The following is an 18,513-nucleotide window of genomic DNA, read 5'->3' on the forward strand; positions in this document are numbered from 1 at the left end:
GGGTAACACCCTTCTGATGACTGTGTGCCTGGTTAGGAGGGTGGGAATTTGGAAGCTTTGTAGAGCCGTTGTCTTTTCAGCAAAATAGGGATACAACTGGTTTATGGTTGTAACCAGAGAATGGGCAAGTTCCCTCCAGTTTTCTCATCCGGGGTCGTGTGATTCATGTTCATTTATTCAACGGCTGTTCCCAGAGTGGCTAGTATGGGCCAAGCACTGCATTAGGACCTAGACTGGGCTCCTTTCTTGTTGGAATGACAGTGGAGCGGGCTAGTGGATTCAACAGCTATTAATCAATCACACGTATAAAATTTGATTAGCTCAATGAAGGGGGAAAAAAACCACTATTATGGATTCCGCGCGGGCGTTGCTGGCTGGGGAGCGGCGCAGTCACTGGCCGGGGACGGGATCCGCGGCTGACAGGCCGCCTGGGCGCCTCGTGGGGATGCGCTGGGTGCTCCGCGGAGGCGGCGTCGGCGGCTGCAGGGGACGAGCTAGCGCCGGAAGCCCGTGGAGCCCGAACGGCGCGCACAGGTAGAGCGGAGGCGCGAGCTGGAGCCGCAGGGCCGCGCGCTCACCTGGGCGGCGCTGTGGGAGCCGGGCTCCAACGGAGAGCGCAGCACCTACCCGCCCCAGCAAACAAACAAAAGCAAAACACTGTCGGGATAAATCTAGAGGGGATTTATTTAGATTTGGAAACGGCTAGAGACTGAGAGTGTGATAGTAAGTTGAGGGGTCTCAAGGATGTATTGGAGCTGGTGAAGATTATAATGGGAATGTGGGCCAGGAGACCAAGGACCTGGCTTCTCTTCCCAGTTCGACCACGTATCAAGGTACCTTCACACGAAGGACTTAACCTCTTTGAGCCTTGATTGCTTCATCTGTAAAATGGTGCTGTTATAAGACTCAAAGGAGATGAAATAGACAAAAAGTTTTTTAATCCCAAAATTTAAGTGAAAGCTATTTCTATTAATTACTCTGGCCCGCTGATTGCTTCTCTTTTCTTACCTGTCTCCTGTGTCCTGGATTGAGCTTGGATGCCGAGTTTAGTCAGTTGTAAAATGCTATTCAGCTACCTTGTCTTAGCTTGTGGCTTTCAACTTTTTCTTTTTCTTTTTTTTTACCACTACCTAGAGTAAGAAATACTTCCATATTGTGATCTACCACTGCTACTTTTTCTTCTTCCTTCTCTCTCTCTCAACTGAAAAAATGTTTCAGGAAATAATACTTATCCTCGTGTGTTATGTACTCTGATATTTCATTCTTTTCCCCCCAGAAGTGCTAGTCGTAATCCATTAAATTGATGACATTGCCTACTAATGATTGCAATTTATAATTTGAACAGTATTGATCTAGATAAGATTGTAGTACCTCAGATCCTCTGAAACCATACTAAGGTGACAGAGGTAATTTTTTTTTTTTTTTTCTGGTGTGTGTGAGGTCTGTTGTACAAGGAAATTATTTCTCTTTGGAGACTGATCATTAATGTTCTTTAAAAGTCATCTGACGCTTATGGCACTGAGGCTGTCTCCCAGCGTTGGTAAAGTGGTGATCCAATAGAGGGGCTCTGTGTACCCTGAGGTTCTCAGTGTTAAGTCAACAAAGAACTATGGCAAAGGACCCTTTGCCATAGTATCAGCATCAGTTAACCATTACCAGTATAGTGTCAGTTAACCATTACCACGATAATACTGCACACCAGACAACCCCCAAAGCTCAGTGGCGTACCGTGCTGAGCATTCACTCCTGCACCTGGGATGAGGTAGCTCTGCAGGTCTTGCCTGGGCTCACTCAGTCTCTTGGAGCTGACTGGCTGTTGGCAGATCCAGGCTGACAGCAGCTGGAGCAGCTGGGGTGACTCAGCTCTGCTCCACGAGTCTTTCGTCCTCTAGGAGGCTAGTCCTGGCATGTCATCGTGCAAGGGGAGGCTCTGCGAGCTTCTGCTGGGGACACATTAGGCAGTATCACATTGACCAAACCATGCTACATGGCTGAGCCAGAGTTAAGGATGGGGCAGAATGTCTCTCAGTGGGAGAGCACTGCAAAGTTACATTGAAACAAGATGTGGGATTAGGCTGTGAGAAACTGTCATTGGCTCCAATTCTTTATTCTTCGCTGTCTCGCACGTGATCTCCTTGACTCAGAAGTGGCCCTTTGCACAAGTAGGTCTCAAATCTGAGTCCTTGAGGCTATTTTCCTGAAAGACACCATGCTGTCCTCATACGCTGGTTCAATTGTCTTCCTTTTACCTAAACTTCCTTGTAAAGCCCCCTTCTCTTCAGTGTAGGTCATCTTAGGAAAGTAGATGTTTGAGGACTGCCTGCCCTGCCAACATAGGAGATATGCCTCCACCTGCCTGAATCCTAGTGTGGGCAGTATTTAGATTAAGGCACAACCCACACCATAGTTTTTACTCCTGTTTTCTCCAGTTTTCCCGAAGAATATATACTACTGTAGTATGATATTTTTGAGTTGATTCATGAAGCTGGATATCTAAGTGAGAGATACTTTAATGAGTAAAGTTAGTAACAGTCTATGTCAAAATATTGTATTTTGTCTCAAAATTTCCCTTAAGACTTAGCTCTGAACTTCTAGCTGTCTATTGGCGATCCCTACTCTCAAGCTCCCACAAGCATCTGTCTAAACCACTTCTGTGTTTCCTATTTCAACAAACTGCGTCACTATCCACCCTCTTCCTCAGAGTGAAGAGTCATCTTTAACCCTTCATTCACAGCCACTATCTATCAGCTCTTTTTCTCTTGTGAATAATGGCTGGCATCATTATTCAGCCAGACACTGGAATTGTTCTTCGTTCGTTTACTTGGCCAGGTTCTGTGCTAAGAACTGGGGATGTGAGAGTGACTAAGACATGATGCCTATTTCTGAAGCTTAGTATCTAGTCAAGAAGGAGAATTGTCAACATATACCTCACAGTGTAGAGCTATGAATAAAGTATACTTTTCAACCCTTTCCTACATCTAACTGCTCATCAGTTCTTGCTCATTCTGCCTCAGAAATGTACCTCAAACCTACCTCTTCATTCCTGTGATCATTTTCCCATGAATGGGTCGGAGCTTTCTATTCTTCTCAGGGCTGGGGCAGTAGCCTCCTGGATGGTCTCCCTGCCTTCACTCTTTTCCCAGTCTGTTCTCTCTTCCGTCAGCCACTTGATATCATTGGCTAAAACATTGACTCAAGGTGCCATTCCTTGGCTTGAAAACCATGAGAGGGTTTGGTTGTTCTACAGTAAGTGGAACATAGAATTATCATATAACCCAGCAATTCTGCTCCTTGGTATATACCCAAAATGATTGATAACAGGTGTTCAAACAAAAACTGGTACACTAATGTTCATGCAGCATGATTCACAATAGTCCAAAGTGGAAACAACCAAAATGTCCATGAACTGATGAATGGATAAACAATGCATATCCACGCAGTGGAATATTATTTAGCCAGAAAAGGGGATTGAGTACTGATATAGGCTGTAACATGGACGAACCTTAAGCATTGTGCTAAGTGAAAGAAGCTAGACACAAAATGCTACATACTCTATGATTCCATTTATATGAAATATCCAGAATAGACATCTATAGAGACGGAAAGCAGATTAGTGGTTGCCAGGGATTAAGGGAAGGGGAGAATGAGGAGAGATTGCTTAATGTGTATGGAGTTTCCTTTTGGAGTGATGAAAACGTTCAGAAACTGGTATGGTTGTACAACATTATGAATAGACTAAATGTCTTTAATGGTAAATCTTACGTGTGTTTTTACCACAATAACATAAACGTAAAACAAATTATCAGGGCTCCCTGACCAGCTATGGTTCAAGTTCAAATTTCATAGCATGTAGTTCATAGACCCTCATGGTCTAGGCCAGCCTGGCTTACTAGCTTTGGTCCTCCCAAGCATCCTATGAACCAGCCCTACCTGGTGTATTGTAACATCTTCCTGCCTTTGCTTATGCTGGACTCTCACCTGGAGTGCCCTGTGCTTACTTTTCTGCTTGATGAAAATTAAGATCTGGCTTAAGTGCCATTCTTCTATGAGGGCTTACCCATGCTCCATGCTCCTTCCTCCGTGTTCCCGTAGCACCTTATTCAGATCATTAACCACAGTGAGTCATAGTTGAGTGTGTATCTTCACCCTGCCAGATAGTGAGTGCCATGCAGGCAGGGAAAATGTCTGATTTGAATTTGAATCCCTACGGCCTTGCACAGGATGCGATACTTCCTAGTTCATGAGTATTTATTGAATTGAATTTGGTTAAGGCTTGATTACTGTCTTGGTTCTGCCCTTAAACTAAAGCTGTAGCTCTAATCCTTAAGTTAAAACTCTCTGTAACAATCACTATACCTTGATTGCAATCATCCTTGATTATCTTCATCTAATTACCATGAATTGACTTAACCGTATCGAATTTCTTCCTAGTTTACTAGCACCTGCTCAACTAAACTGTTTGTGTTTTTTTGGTAATTGGAGCACTCGCTTTGCTTTCACCTGCCCTCAGATTTCCTGATATTGCAGCTAATGTTCTTACCTCCCTTTCCTATGCAGATAAGTTCTTTGAAAACTTAACATTTAACCATTTTCTGTTTTCTAGGGAAAATGTGACAGAGGACAGGTGTTTTGCTATTTCATTAGAGGATCAGTTTGTCTTAGAATAGCATAGTTAGCAAAGAGGGTCAGAGCGATACAGCATCAGGAGAAATCCGGTAGTTTTCCCCCACTTAATCGCAAGTCAGGGCTTCTTCACATGTCATTTTTTTCTCAAGCGTTGGATATCCTTTCTGTATTAAATAAACTGCAACAACAAAGTTAAAGTTACATCTAAGTGAACGGGGATATTTTACGTTATTCTTCTGTACTGCTAGTACTTTCCCCCGGTTTTATTGAGATGATTGACATATAATGTATTGGTTTAAGGCTTACAGCGTAATGATTTGATACATATATAGCAAAATGATTACCACAATATGTTAACATCTATCAGCTTACAAAGTTAGTTTTTTTCTTGTGATGAATTTTTAAGATTTACTGTGTTAGCAACTTTCAAATATACAATACAGTTCAGAACAGTAGTCCCTCCCCTAATCCACAGGGGATATGTTTCAGGACCCTCAGTGGATGCCTGAAACCACAGATAGTACTGAACCCTACATATACTATGTTTTTTCCTGTGTATATATATATACCTATGATGAAGTTTAATAATTAAGCACAGTTAGAGATAAAGAACAATAAATAATAGAGTAATTATAACAGTATACTATACTAATCATTATATGGTCACTCTCTCAAAATATACTCACCCTTCTTGTGATGATGTGAGATGATAAAATGCCTATGTGATGAGATGAAGTGAGGTGAGTGAGGTAGGCATTGTGACCTGGCATCAGGCTACTACTGACCTTCTGATGACAGAAAGAGGGTCATCTTCTTCAGGTGATCCTGGATCATTGAGCTCTGATGATATCGATGGTTGGATGGCAGGAGCAGATGATGTTGATGGTTGGGGATTCTGGGGAGGACAGAGTGGGACAGCATGAGATTTCGTCATGCTACTCAGAATGGCTTGCAACTTAATACTTATGAATTGTTTATTTCTGGAAGTTTTCACTTTATATTTTTGGACCGAGGTTGACCATGAGTAACTGAAACGATGGAAAGAGAAACCATGGAAAAGAGGGGACTGCTCTATTAACTATAGTCACCATGCTGTCTATTACATCCGAGAATTTATTTCTTGTAATAGGAAGTATGTACCTTTTTTTTTTTAAACTATTTGTTGTCTGTAATTCAAATGTAATTAGGCATTCTGTTTTGTTTTGTTTTTTTTAATTTTATTTATTTATTTATTTTTGGCTGTGTTGGGCCTTCGTTTCTGTGCAAGGGCTTTCTCTAGTTGTGGCAAGCGGGGGCCACTCTTCATCGCGGTGTGCGGGCCTCTCACTGTCACGGCCTCTCTTGTTGCGGAGCACAGGCTCCAGACGCGCAGGCTCAGTAGTCGTGGCTCACGGGCCCAGTTGCTCCGCGGCATGTGGGATCTTCCCAGACCAGGGCTCGAACCCGTGTCCCCTGCATTGGCAGGCAGATTCTCAACCACTGCGCCACCAGGGAAGCCCGGAAGTATGTACCTTTTGACCATCTTTATCCATTTCTCCCACCCTGTGCCTCTGACAACCACCAATCTTTTCTGTTTCTATAAATTCACTTTAAAAGACTTCTACATGTAAATGAGATCGTACAGTACTTGTCTTTCTGATTGATTTACCTCAATTATGCCCTCAAGGTCAATCCATGTTGCTGCAAGTGGCAGGATTTCCTTCTTTCTCGTGACTAAATATCTCATTTTATATGCATATCTTTATCCATTCATCTATTGATGGACCCTTACTTTGTTTCATATCTTGACTATTGTGAATAATGCTGCAAGGATCATGGGAGTGCAGATATCTTTTGGAATTAGTCTTTTTGTTTTCTTTGGATAAATACCCAGAAGTAGAATAGCTGCGTCATATGGTAGTTCTGTTTTTAATTTTTTGAGGAATCTCCATACTGTTTTTCCATAGTGGCTGCACCAACTTACATTCTGATCAGCAGGGCACAAAGTTTCCCTTCTGTCCACATACTTGCCAATACTTGTTATCTCTTGCCTTTTTGGTGATACCTCACACCTGTTAGAATGGCTATCTCACTGTGGTTTTGATTTGCATTTTCCTGATTAGTAATGTTGAACACCTTTGCATGTACCTGTTGGCCATTTGTATGTTGTCTTTGGGAAACTGTCTATTCAGTTCCTCTGCCCATTTTTCTAATCAGATTTTTTTTTCTATTGAGTTGTATGAGTTCTTTATATATTTTAGATATTAATCCCTTACCAGATATATCATTTGCAAATATTTTCTCCCATTCAGTTGGTTGCCTTTTTGTTTTGTTGATGCTTTCCTTTGCTGTGCAGTAACCTTATAGTTCAATGTAGTCTCACTTGTTTTTTTGCTTTTGGTGTCAGATCCAAAAAAATCATTGCCAAGACCAATGACAAAGAGCCCCTCTATGCTCAAGAAGTTTTATGGTTTGTACTGCTAGCCTTGAATTTTATCATAGTATAGGTTGCTACAGAAAATGTTTTTGAGTTATTTTCCTCATTTACTTTTAGAAGGGCCAAGATTTCAATATTTTGTGTCCTAAAATACTACTTTACTTTGGAGCCTTCCTACATAAAAAGTAGACTAGTAAAGATTCAGGATGAAACTTAAAGGTGTCACTTTAATTTGTGTACATATCATTATTTTATAATGTGATTTAATGATGGAACAAGCATTGACCAGGAAGCCCAAGTTAACAAGAGACAGGAGAACAAGAAATTAGATGATGACTCTTCTCACTCCACCCCAATATTTAAGCTTTAAAAAAAAAAATCTGCCTCATATCTTGAGGGAAAATTTGCTATACAGATTCAGTTGTACTAATTAAGAAATACTTTCATTGTTTGGCTGAAACAGAAGAGGAGCCAGAAAAATCTGAGTTTTCAATATGGTCTCATCACTTATTTTCTACGTATCTTATTTTAAAATAAAACAGGGATAAGAGTACCTACATCGTGTGTTTTTGTAAGGATTCGAAGAGTCAGTCAACTTAAAGCCCTTAGAATAGGGCAGCATGTAATCACTGCTATTTTCATGATCATAAATCTAGTTACGTATGTACCTAATTCATCCAATGTGTAATGGGCACCTCTGTGACTGCAAAGTGCAAAGTGGTGTGGATGTAAAAATGAAAAGCAGGGTCCTTGGCCTCTTTGGAGCTTCCAGCAGAGACAATAATTTCACACATGGTTATAATTCACTAGAATACACTCATCTCTCATCACTTTCGTCCCTCACACCCCTCATTGGGTCTATGTCTGCTCTTTATAATAATGGATCCTGTCCCTTCGGCCTCTTCAGGGACTTTTTCAGCTTCTTTCCAATTAGTGTGTACATTCACTCAAGTCCTACGTCGATGAACGAAGACAAAACCCAATCCTCGATCTATAACAAAAATGAGCAAACCCAAATACCAACAAAACAAGCAAAACCCAACTCTTAACTCTAGGGTGCCCTCTAGTCACCGCTCCCCGCCCCTCTCTTCACAGCCAGACTCCGAAGAGAAGCCTGCATTCATTCTCTTCCCTTTTCACCCCTTTCTTCCCTTAAGTGCATCTGACACCTTCACCCACTCCTGTATGGGCTATATTAAGTCATCGGTGACCTAATCGCCAAACACTGTAGGTATTTTCCCATCCTAACCTCTCCCTGTCTTGGTGGGGATATTTCAGCTTTTGGGAGATCTCCGTGTAGCCCATCAAGCCCTGGGTTCTATTCCACTTCTGTTCTTCTCCTTCACTAGACCCTCTCTATATGTCCCTTAAATATCAATGTAACCATAGAGTCTGCCCATTTCTCCAATTCCATCTGGGCTTCCTGGTTTGTAGCCACTACCCCATTTCACCTGTGATCTGTATTCTGTATTGTAGGCTCAAATCTCCCGCCTGACCTTTTCTGACTTCTTTCTAGACATATCCATATAGATGTCCCACAGGTACCCCAACTCAGGTAAACCAAAACCTCCTTTTTTACCCCAAATTCTTTTTCTTCTGTATTTTCTGTCTTGATGAATGTACCCAGTTGTCCAAGCCAGAAACCTAGAATAATCCTAGACTTTTCTGTCCTTCTCCCCACATCCTGGTAGTAAGCCGTGTTGAATCTATCCTTATTCCTACTCTCCCTGCCTTGGTTCAAACCTTGTCACTTTTTTAATAAATTTATATTTTGTCTGTGTTAGGTGTTCGTTGCTGCGCATGGGCTTTCTCTAGTTGTGGCGAGCAGGGGCTACTCTTCGTTGCAGTGCGTGGGCTTCTCATTGCGGTGTCTTGTCTTTGTTGCAGAGCATGGGCTCTAGGTGCACGGGCTTCAGTAGCTGTGGCATGCAGGCTCAGAAGTTGTGGCTCATGGGCTCCAGAGTGCAGGCTCAGTAGTTGTTGCACATGGGGCTTAGTTGCTCCGCCGCATGTGGGATCTTCCCAGACCAGGGCTCAAACCTGTGTCCCCTGCATTGACAGGTGGATTCTCAACCACTGAGCCACCAGGGAAGTCCCAAACCTTGTCACTTTTGTCTGGACCAATATGTTGTCACTAGTCTTCCCAGTTGTATCTCCAAACCATTTTCTTGATACTATTGATGATACTATTCTTTTTTGCCCTATTATGCTTCTTGCCCAACTACTTTGATCAATGTGTATCTATTCTCCACTCCTTCAAGTACTACAGCGTTTACTATAAAGGAAAAGAATAAATTCAACACTCAAAACTCCCTTTATAAAGGAAAGGCCAGAAAGTATCGTGAGGATTACATCATGCCTGGAAATGTCCTAAATGAGACACTTTGGATCAGCGATTGGCAGTTGGGGGCCTTGCAGTGAGCCTTTCCTCCTTCAGTGTTGAGTTCCTCTGCTCTGAAATGCTCTGACCCAGAATTTCACTCTTCACGGAAAGACTCTGACCCCAGAGTCACCTGCTCTCGGTCCTGGCTCATTCAGCAATAGAGTAGGGCTGACATTGAACTGTACTTGGATATGAGTTGTTAGCACAGATGGTGGCCTCAGTGTGTGACGCTTGCCACGTGACCAGTGTCTGAGAGCAGATGGGTGCCTTCTTTCTGCACCAGCTGACACTTGAATCCTCCTCAAAGGCATAAAGTACAAGTGGAGTGAGGCGGTCTGGAGCCGGCAAGGCAAGGAGTCAGATGACAGTGTTCTATCCTCTCTGGCAGGAGCTGCTGGGTGTGTGTCCTAAGGCCAGATCTGGAATTTCGTTTACCATAGGAGACATGTTACTCTCCCAAATTTTGATTTAATAATGACAGCTGCCACTTATATCCCTCTGAATAGTTCACAGTGTGCTTTCCTATGCATTATCTCATTTGATGTTCACACTGACCCTGTAAAGTAGTGTATTGGTTTCCTAGGACTGCTGCACAAACTTAGTGGGATAAACAACAGAAATTTATTCTACCTCAATTCTGGAGGCCAGAAGTTTGAAATCAAGATGGCAGCAGGACTGTGTTCCCTCTGAAAGCTCTAAGGAACAATCTTCCCCTTCCTCTTCCAGCTTTTGGTAGCCCCTGGAATTTTTTGGTTTGTGACAGCATAACTATAATCTCTGCCTCTGTCTTTATATGGTCCTGTGTGTGTGTTCCTCCCTTCTGTCTCTTGTAAGGACACTGTCACTGGATTCAGGGCCCATTCTAAACTGAAATGATCTCATCTTGAGATCCTTACCTTAATTACATCTGCAAAGACCCTTATTCCAAGTAAGTTCAGATTCTGAGGTTCTATGTGGGGATATATTTTAGAGGGCACTCTTCAACCCACTACGGATAGGTATTAGTATACTCATTTGAGGATGCAGAAACTTAGAGAGGGTAAGTGTTTTGCTCAGACACATCGGAGCATGGACTCAAACTTGAGTCTTTGGACACCAGATCTCACATCTTCCCACCGGGTCATGTTAGCCCCCAGTCTCTCAGTATGTGGGTATCTTTGTGCAGCGAGAGCACCGCTTTCCTTCCATGTGTTAAGCGCCACTGCAGTCTTGTGAACTGCGTGTATCCTTGTCAAATCAAGAACAGACCACATTGGAGCTTTCTTACTGTGGCTGAGGCTAGAACGGGGGAAGAGTGAGTTAATGATGGATCCTTGGCTCAGTCATTTCTCTCTGCTTTATCCTTCTCTTTCGTATGTCTTCAGGACTATCAGGAGGGGCTGGGCAAAATGTAGCTGCTGGAGTTGTGTGGTCAGTGTGGCCGAGCTGACTTGGCGAGGACTTGAGACCCCTTCCGACATGCTGCTTCCCTCCTTCCTTGGGCGAAAGGCACCTATACTCCACACCTAAAGCTTGAAAGGAAATGCAAATGTAAACAACGTTTTCAGTTTCTCTGTATGCTGCTGAGGAAGGTCAGATGAAGGTCAGATAGAGGTCAAGGTTGTGGGGTGGAACCACCCCAGCATCCTACTGCTGTCCAGGACCTCTCCATTGGGCCTGTCCCCCTGGGATGGCTCTCTTGCTCCAAAACTTCCTTTTTTTGCTTCCTGTATAAAGACTTTCTGGTCCCATGTGCCATTTTTCTGAAGGATTTTTTTCTTATTTACTTAAACCTTTTATTATGAAATATTTCAGACATGAAAAAGCATAACAATATGATGAAAGCACATACCCATCACTTACCTGTGAAGACATCAAATATTACTGATACGTTTGAAGCCCTCACGTACCCCTCTTTTCCCTACAGAGGTAACTGCTATTCTGAATTGGGAGTTTACAATTCTCATGCATTTCCTTACATTGTGACTTCATTGCCTCTATCCCTACGTGACACAAAATCTTGATCCCGAGGGAATACAGAGCTTCTTTAGGCTTTGATGAAGGCCATTTGGGGTGACATTTAGGGGAAAGATATGGGGGCTAACATTTATTGAGCACCTACTATGTACTGGTTCTGTGTCAGGTGGTTTCCATGCACTCTCACTGACACCAGCCATCTGCATTTGGGCTCATTATCCTTGTTTTACAGAGAAAAGTAACTGCCCCAAGGCCTAAAAGCTAATAGCCGTTTGCACTGTGTTTCTCCTCAAATTGCAATTCGCCTCTCGAAGCAGGGTGGTGAGGAGGGTGCTGGTCTGGAGCACTCGGTATGAACTGGCTGTGTGACTCTGAATGAGCCCCCTGACCTCTGATCTTCCCTCATCTCTAAAGTGAGAAGTATTGAGTCAATCCCTAAGAACTCTGTTTTTAAAATTCTAAACTCTCTTAAAGACATAGATATAAATGCTTTCACCCTGTGGAGTTTTACCGAAGGCCCTTTCCCCTCCAGACTCCCCCTAAGACATTCAGGTGGACACGTTCCTATCACTTTGAAGTCCTTTCTGTGGTACCCACATGAGCTTGCAAAGCAGTGTATGTCACCTTGGGCCAACCCCTGAGAGGTGAGAAATGTGAAATACTCCAGCTGCCCTTCCCGTCTTTCCTCTCCCTGTATACCTCTGGGCTTGTTGAATGGTAGAGTCAAGGTGGACCAAACTCATCAAGGTTGAACATGGTCTTTCCTTGGTGAAGAGAAACTTCAGGTAAGTTTAAAGTAGGCACATTCCTGATTCTCTTCCTATGCTTCTCTTCTTTCTCTCTGCAAGTTCTTTACAAGAAAGATCACTAGGGCCTTTCTTGATGCCTTTTGGCCACTTAAGGCCAAGCCCACCTTTGCCATATGCTGCATCCTCCTCTTCTTTTCCAACTCCTACCTGTATTCTCTCCTCACTCCACTCAAAACTCCATTTTTCCAGCACAGGTCCTCAGTGGTGTAGGAAGAAAGGCACTGGTCCAGAGGGCATGCATGACTTCGGCCCCAGGTCCACGTCTTGTCCTTGGGCTGATTCCTGCAGGTCCTTAGCGTCAGGGTCCCCAGGGCCACCTCCAGGTTCATTGATTCACTGGGAGAATTCACAGGACTCAGCACATAGTCATGATCACAGCTAAGATATATTTTGATGAAAGGATACAAAGCAATATCAGTAAATGGAAAAGATATGTGGGGCAAAGTCCAGAGGAAACCAAGCGCAAGCTTCCAGGGGTTTTCTCCCAGTGGAGTTGCACAGGATGTACTTAATTCCTCCAGCACCAAATTGTGACAACATGCATGAAGTGTTGTTTACCAGGGAAGCTCATTAAGGACTTGGTGCCTAGGGGGTTTTTTGGTCACGTGGGTACCCTTTGCCTAGCGTGTACCAAAATCCCAGACTCCCAGAAAGAAAGCAGGTGTTCAGTATAACCCACATTGCTTGTACAAACCGAGGCACAGTGAGCCATTCTGTCAGAACGGAGGGAACCCTCCTGAAGTCCAAGGTTTCTGATGCCAACCAAGGACCAATAAGCCTTTCTAAGGAAAGCAATCTCAGGCCTGCAATGTTAACTCTTCTCTGCACAATCCAAGTCTTCCTTCTCCAGTTCCTAAATCTTCAGTTGCTGACAGCTTCTCTTCCCTGTCTCTAAAGTGGACCCTCTTTCTCAGCATCCTGGGCTTCTTTTCCCAGGGCTCAAGGTGGAAGAAGAAATGTTCCCCCCGTCCCTCCAGTGTCCTTTTTCCCCCTTCACTGAGCACATAGAGGCTTTATCATTAATCACTAGGGGAAAAGGCAGATAACAAAAGCAGCAGAAACCTTATGAAGTTCCTCTAATCATGAGCATGTCCACTTCCCATTTCTTACTACTCAGAAGTCATAAGGTGCCGGAGGCTGCCCAGATGATTCTAGATGCTGGGATGTTTAGAGCCCAATAACTAACCCACCAGATTTCAGGATTGGTTGAGAGGTAAGTGCAGGTGCTTGGCATGTAGAGATGAACGTTTCACCTCTTTTCCTGATAGAGTGGTTTGGAGAATGTGGCCTAAGTTGGATAATGCTCCCCTTTACACTTTCTATCCAGGCCTTGGGACAGCCCAACTCAGGCAAAATTCAAGCTACTAGGGCAACCACTGCCTTGTGCTGGTCCAGGTGGAGAGGGAAGAAAGGGACCCAGAATCTCTAGTGCTTTTGACTTCCAGCCAGATTACCTTTTCCCAACTGAAAAACATGGCTCCCTTGGAGAGGAATAGAGTATCAGAAATGTCAGTTATTTTAGAAAGTCCTCTACATGGAAGCCTAGAGACTTGAGGTTGGGGAGGTTAAGTGTTCATCTTCAACACTAGGTGAGACCGTGGTCAGGAAAGTCCAGCTCTGCTGGTGGAGTGCCCAGACCCTTCTAGAACTTGCTCCTTATTTCTCTCTGGATGAGGTCTTAGACCAAAAAGTAGTTCTGGTATTGACTGTCCTGAACACCCACTCTGTGCCGTGGCTGATGCAGTTTCCATGAGGGCAGAGAGTTCTTACTCTGTTCACTGATGAGTCCCCAGCATGAAAACCTAGAACATGATAGATGCCCAATGGATATTTGTCAGATGAATCCATTATTCCATTTAGTCTTCAGAACGGCCTTTTGAAGTAGTATATTAGATAGATTCCTCATCTTTAAGAACAATGTCTCAGTGAGATTAAATAACTTGCCTAAGACATATACCACTGTAAGTGGGGGAGCAGGGATTTGAACCAGCTTCACCTGGGTACAAAAAAGGAGTTCTAAACCATTCCTGCTTGGTTTGTGTGGAGTATTTTGTTTTTTAAAAAATTTATTTATTTATTTTTGGCTGCATTGGGTCTTCATTGCTGCACACGGGCTTTCTCTAGTTGCGGCGAGCGGGGGCTACTCTTCGTTGCGGTGCGCAGGCTTCTCACTGCGGTGGCTTCTCTTGTTGCGGAGCACGGGCTCTAGGTGCGTGGGCTTCAGTAGTTGTGGCTCACGGGCTCTAGAGCACAGGCTCAGTAGTTGTGGTACGTGGGCTTAGTTGCTCCGCGGCATGTGGGATCTTCCCAGACCAGGGCACGAACCTGTGTCCCCTGCATTGACAAGCAGATTCTTAACCACTGCGCCACCAGGGAAGTCCTGCCTGGAGTATTTTGGGTGCAGCGTGCTACAGTGGGGGGAGTTTGTCTTCTGTGACTTTTGTTCAGTATAAACATGGGAGCCTAGTTTTGCTGGAGTCCACGTGGCCACAAGGGTCTGCACCACTTACTGGAAACCCACAGGCCTGGTGGCACTGTCCCTGCACCAGCTTCGGACAGACTATCCTCTTCTTAGTTTAAAGAGCTTGTTCCACACTGAGCTTCCTGGCTCTGCTCTGTGGGGCATCTCTGCTTCCCAGCCCCGTCGCAGAACCTACTCGGTCATGGAGCCACGCTCAAGTTGCCACCTCGACTAAGGCTCTTTCTGACTTAGTAGACTTAGAGTTTTACAATCTTAAAGCAGTTCAGCCATAACAGAAATAAAATGGGCGTATCTCCACCAAGGAGAAAGCTTGAACAAACACGGCTAATTCACACTAAGGAATAAGTGCCCCTGAGGATATTTATTACCCAAGCCAACCCAAGTGATCCTCTTCCATGCCCAGCTCCCCAGCCACGTCCACACTGTTTCCCTTCTCCAGCCAGTCAGCTGTTCACAAATGCCCGACTTTCAAGTGGGCAGCTCTTACTGAAGAGCTGCTGTGCTCAGTGGTCTATTCTCAGGGATGTAAGTCCAGGCACTTTATTTTAGTCGTGGGGGCTTTTGTGAACTGGCCTTGAATTTTACCATGGCTTATAACCCCACTTCTTCCATATGTCTATCAATCCACCCCACATTCACTGAGTACATACCAGGCTTTGTGCTATTTCCTGGCAATATATACTACTAAATACATGCTCCTTAGTCACATGGGGAGCTTGTTCTGAGTTCTAAACAAAGCCCTAGTAACTGCTTTTTCCCTAAATTGAGGACCACCTGTTGGGCATCTCAAGGAGAAGCAGCAAGGATTGGGGTCCTATTTGGTTATCAGAGGCCTCTAGGGAAATCTGATACTCAGCCGCAGGCTGCTTTTTAACTGTGGGAAACCTCCTGACACCCGTGGACGGCTGGGTAATTACTAGATGATCATTTTTGTTCATAGGCTTCTTTGGGGCATCATTCAATCAAATGTGTGTTCTAGAAGGAATAGTACTGATTATGTATAAAGTGGAAACTAATACTATTGGTCACACTCTTATTGAGGGTGACAAGAGGTGAGTCCAGTAGCCATTGCTGATGACAGGTGAGTTAAGGGTACTGCTTGCTTGATGGTACTGTCATTATAGCCGTTAAAACACTTTCTCCCTGCAAACCCCATCTGAGAAGGACATCGATCAAAGTAAAAGTGTCACATGGCTTTATTTACTTAAATGTGCTGAGAAAATGAAATTCTCCCAACACCTTGAGTTTTCTTAAAGCCGAGGAATGAAACACTTTGTCCTGGGGGAATAGCAAATCAAGCCTTTTGTGGAGAAGGACATGTTAGAAAGTCTGGAATTTGAGTTGCGCTCTGAATTAAGTCCCAGCTCCATAACTGGTTTGACAGATGACCTTAGAAAAATCAGAGTAGTGCATGTCTGATAATGACACATTGAAAAGTAAATCAAGCTGCCTCTGAGTACTGTTGTTACCGAATCAGGTCCGGCTGTTTGCCGCTGAAAAATCAATACTGAAGAGAGACAAATGTTGGTAGAAAGGAAAGTTGCTTTTAGTCAGAATGCCGGCAATCTGGGGAGAATGAGGGGCTCAGAGTCCCCCCAAAACCATCTCTGAAGATTCTGCTTGGCCATAAAAGTTTTTTTTTTTTTTTTTTTTTAACATCTTTATTGGAGTATAATTGCTTTACAACGGTGTGTTAGTTTCTGCTTTATAACAAAGTGAATCAGTTATACATATACATATGTTCTTATATCTCTTCCCTCTTGCGTCTCCCTCCCTCCCACCCTCCCTATCCCACCCCTCTACGTGGTCACAAAGCACTGAGCTGATCTCCCTGTGCTATGCGGCTGCTTCCCACTAGCTATCTATTTTACATTTGGTAGTGTATATATGTCCATGCCACTCTCTCACCCTGTCACATCTTACCCTTCCCCTCCCCATATCCTCAAGTCCATTCTCTAGTAGTTCTGTGTCTTTATTCCCGTCTTGCCACTAGGTTCTTCATGGCCTTTTTTTTTTCTTAGATTCCATATATATGTGTTAGCATACTGTATTTGTTTTTCTCTTTCTGACTTACTTCACTCTGTATGACAGACTCCAGGTCCATCCACCTCACTACAAATACCTCCATTTCGTTTCTTTTTATGGCTGAGTAATATTCCATTGTATATATGTGCCACATCTTCTTTATCCATTCATCCAATGATGGACACTTAGGTTGCTTCCATGTCCTGGCTATTGTAAATAGAGCTGCAGTGAACATTTTGGTACATGACTCTTTTTGAATTCTGGTTTTCTCAGGGTATATGCCCAGTAGTGAGATTGCTGGGTCGTATGGTAGTTCTATTTGTAGTTTTGTAAGGAACCTCCATACTGTTCTCCATAGTGGCTGTATCAATTTACATTCCCACCGACAGTGCAAGAGTGTTCCCTTTTCTCCACACCCTCTCCAGCATTTATTGTTTCTAGATTTTTTGATGATGGCCATTCTGACTGGTGTGAGATGAGATGATATCTCATTGTAGTTTTGATTTGCATTTCTCTAATGATTAATGATGTTGAGCATTCTTTCATGTGTCTGTTGGCAATCTGTATATCTTCTTCGGAGAAATGTCTATTTAGGTCTTCTGCCCATTTTTGGATTGGGTTGTTTGTTTTTTTGTTGAGCTGCATGAGCTGCTTGTAAATCTTGGAGATTAATCCTTTGTCAGTTGCTTCATTTGCAAATATATTCTCCCATTCTGAGGGTTGTCTTTTGGTCTTGTTTATGGTTTCCTTTGCTGTGCAAAAGCTTTAAGTTTCATTAGGTCCCATTTGTTTATTTTTGTTTTTATTTCCATTTCTCTAGGAGCTGGGTCAAAAAGGATCTTGCTGTGATTTATGTCATAGAGTGTTCTGCCTAAGTTTTCCTCTAAGAGTTTGATAGTGTCTGGCCTTACATTTAGGTCTTTAATCCATTTTGTGTTTATTTTTGTGTATGGTGTTAGGGAGTGTTCTAATTTCATACTTTTACATGTACCTGTCCAGTTTTCCCAGCACCACTTATTGAAGAGGCTGTCTTTTCTCCACTGTATATGCTTGCCCCCTTTATCAAAGATAAAGTGACCATATGTGCGTGGGTTTATCTCTGGGCTTTCTATCCTGTTCCATTGATCTATGTTTCTGTTTTTGTGCCAGTACCAAACTGTCTTGATTACTGTAGCTTTGTAATATAGTCTGAAGTCAGGGAGCCTGATTCCTCCAGCTCCATTTTTCGTTCTCAAGATTGCTTTGGCTATTCGGGGTCTTTTGTGTTTCCATACAAATTGTGAAATTTTTTGTTCTAGTTCTGTGAAAAATGCCAGTGGTAGTTTGATAGGGATTGCATTGAATCTGTAGATTGCTTTGGGTAGTAGAGTCATTTTCACAATGTTGATTCTTCCAATCCAAGAACATGGTATATCTTTCCATCTATTTGTATCATCTTTAATTTCTTTCATCAGTGTCTTATAGTTTTCTGCATACAGGTCTTTTGTCTCCTTAGGCAGGTTTATTCCTAGATATTTTATCCTTTTTGTTGCAATGGTAAATGGGAGTGTTTCCTTAATTTCTCTTTCAGATTTTTCATCGTTAGTGTGTAGGAATGCAAGAGATTTCTGTGCATTAATTTTGTATCCTGCTACTTTACCAAATTCATTGATAAGCTCTAGTAGTTTTCTGGTGGCATCTTTAGGATTCTCTATGTATAGTATCATGTCATCTGCAAACAGTGACAGCTTTAATTCTTCTTTTCAAATTTGTATTCCTTTTATTTCTTTTTCTTTTCTGATTGCTGTGGCTAAAACCTCCAAAACTATGTTGAATA

General features: G+C 43.1%; 1 protein-coding gene across 7 annotated transcripts in view; it reads left to right on the forward strand.

The window, feature by feature from the left end:
- ANO4 (anoctamin 4) overlaps positions 1-18,513 on the forward strand; it is a 460,570-nt gene that overhangs the window by 37,163 nt on the left and 404,894 nt on the right. The window lies entirely within an intron of this gene.

This window comes from Balaenoptera borealis, assembly GCF_965194805.1.
Source record: "Balaenoptera borealis genome assembly, chromosome: 13".
Classification (NCBI taxonomy): Eukaryota; Metazoa; Chordata; class Mammalia; order Artiodactyla; family Balaenopteridae; genus Balaenoptera; species Balaenoptera borealis.